The sequence below is a fragment of the Propithecus coquereli genome, unplaced genomic scaffold (genome assembly GCF_000956105.1).
Source record: "Propithecus coquereli isolate 6110/MARCELLA unplaced genomic scaffold, Pcoq_1.0 Scaffold831, whole genome shotgun sequence".
Taxonomy (NCBI): Eukaryota; Metazoa; Chordata; class Mammalia; order Primates; family Indriidae; genus Propithecus; species Propithecus coquereli.
The window spans coordinates 80768-83580 of record NW_012154519.1 but is presented as its reverse complement, the minus strand read 5'-3'; positions in this window follow the sequence as shown (position 1 = coordinate 83580).

Here is a 2813-nt window from a genome sequence, read left to right as displayed (position 1 = left end):
AATTTCTTTCTATTTTTGGTAGAGACGGGGTCTCGCTCTTGTTCAGGCTGGTCTCGAACTCCTGAGTTCAAACAATCCTCCCGCCTTGGCCTCCCAGAGTGCTAGGTGTGTTTCCGTTTTTGTTTCTCTCAATGTTTTCTTCAATCCCTACTGATTTCTTCTCTTTGTTCTGTAAAGTGTGGTTTAATTTCCACATATTTTCAGTTTTATAATATTCCTCCATTCACTTCCATTTTCATACCATTGTACTTGGACAATATGAGACGTATAATTTTAATCTTCAATTTATAAGATTTGTTTTTGGACTCACAGATGGTCTATCCTAGAGTGCATTCTTGTGCACTGAACATGATACGTTTTTGCTGTAGTTGGATGGGATGCTGTCTGTATTTCTTTTCTTCTATTTCAAAATATTATGGGATGCAAATGTGCACATATGGAAGTAACAGTCATCAGGTGTATATTTTTGTTCAGTCCATTTGGGTCTGGAGTATTTTTTTATGTCCAGCATTTTCTTATTGATTTTGTCTGGATGATCTAACCATCATTACATGTGGGATATCAAAGTTTTCTACTATTTTTGTGTTGCTGTCTCCATCATTTTTCTAATATTTCTTTATTACATCTTACTGCTCTCTTCCAACATTCATACCAATCTCCCATTCCAATGGTCTCCCAACCACAGATCACTATTTTTATCTTTTCAAATATTTTGTCATCTTTAATAAGCCCTCAATAATCTACTGGTCTTGTTTACAATGCTTTGAAACCATCACTTAGTTATTAACCCCCATCTCTTTCCTGTGCCCTGGCTCCCTTCTCTGCGAAGGCCACACTGCATCAGCCTTCTGGGAGTAGCCTTGGACTGCAAGTCAACTCCCTCAGCAATCCCGTCCTGCCTCTTAGCTCTCTCTGGACCACCCTCGGCCGTCACTCCCACTCAATTTCCTTCATGAGCTCACTCCTTCAGCTGATTCTGCCTCTCCCATAACTGCCCAATATCCCCCAATATCATAGGTCCATCCTGCTATATTTCCCCTTTCAGCAGAAGAGGGGAGTCCAGTGCCTGATGAAACACTGAGAATAAGTGATGCTTTGCCCGCTATGTCAGTATCCCCTTTCCATTCAAGCTGACACCCAAACTCAACTATCAGAGAAGGAAATAATGTTCTCTGGGATGGAACAAAAGAATCATGATAACATTTCTATAAAGCAATTCATACTTGGGTAATAGTTTTATGTCTGGGGTACATTTCTTAGAAATAGAACTCAAGACATGGATTCTCGTGTCAGTTTTTTATTAACATTTTCCCTAGGAGAAATCACTAAGGATGTAAGGAGAGCAGGTCAGGGGCGGGGGGCCTGCCCTGCAATCATGATCATCACCTCTGCAAATCTCACAGACAGTCACCTTAGCCTGCTCTGCAGAGGAGTTGGATGCTGAGCAGGCCCCAGAGTTTCCAACCCTGCCTGGGACAGGTGAGCTGGGCTGACCCATTTCTGCTCCCCATCCATAGACTAATGCATACCCTGGGTGGGATATGAATCCCATTTCAGAAAATAAATAAGGAAAGCATGGTGTTGGGTGTGCAATAGGACGAGGACAATGGGGACACCTGGCATTTCCACCATACAATCTCCAATCTTATCGCAATGCACAGAATCAGGGAACACGGGGCATGCCTCAGACTCGGGAGACAACAGTGTAACAAGGTCACCAGCTCACAGGGGAGATGAGACCCACGTCAGAAAGAAGGTCCCAGGGAAGAGAGCAGGAGCTGCGTTGTGCTGACCACTAAGGGAGAAGTCCCAGAGCCTGTGTGGATGAGGGAGTTGGCCTGGGGCCGAGAAAGGGCAGGAGGGGATTGCAGGTAGCAGCATTTTGTGCATGGAGTGGAACTAAGCTTAGACCTGCTCCCAACATCCCTCTAAGAAAAAGCACTGTCTTATCCAAACGTGAAACCGACTTAAGTTCCCAAGAAGAGATGCCCCACAGGGCTCAGAAAGACTGGAGGAGCTTGAACTCAGTCCCTCTGCATTCACAAAAACATGGCTGGATCACAGGCATGTACCTGGTAACGCTCTAGTGAAAAATCCACTTTGAGGTTGTGCAAACAGATCTCTATTCAGATGGAGCTGTGGACTCTGAGGAAGGCAGAGCTGTGGTTGAGAAAAAGATGAGATTGTTGGGTCTTCTTCTTTGCCTGGTGCTGTGTCCCCAAGGTGAGGGTCTCAGATTGGAGACACAGGTCTGGGGGATGGTTGTGACAACGCATGATTGACAGGGACAGATCCTCCTTGTCCCCAGGTGTGCTGTCCCAGGTGCACTGTGGGAGTTAGGCTCAGGACTAAGGGTGTCCTTGCAGACTCCCCACCTACACTGTCTCTGGATGCTCCCTCACACCCAGTGGTTACTGCCAGGCTGGGTCTGCCAATCCCCGTGGAAGGGACTGGTGTGGACCGGGAACATGTATGATGAGGAGGCACAAATTGCAGCCTGTCCCTCAAGAGCTGAGTCAGCAGGTCCTGATCAACATCCAAGAACCAGTCTTACCTGCAGGTGAGCTCCATGACCACCAAGGACACCACCAGGTGTGACTGTGCCGGACAAAGTGAGGAGACATGTCACCACATAATGGGACTTCCGTGTGAGCCCAGGCACAAACCTCTCCTCAGAGGCCTGTAAGACCAGCACTGGGGGACAGGGACCCATGTCAACATCATCCATGTTCCAGCCTCAGGGAAGTTGGGTACAGAGGGGAGCGGGACTGGGGAAGCGGTTTCCTGTCTCAATCAAATATCACCATTGGATC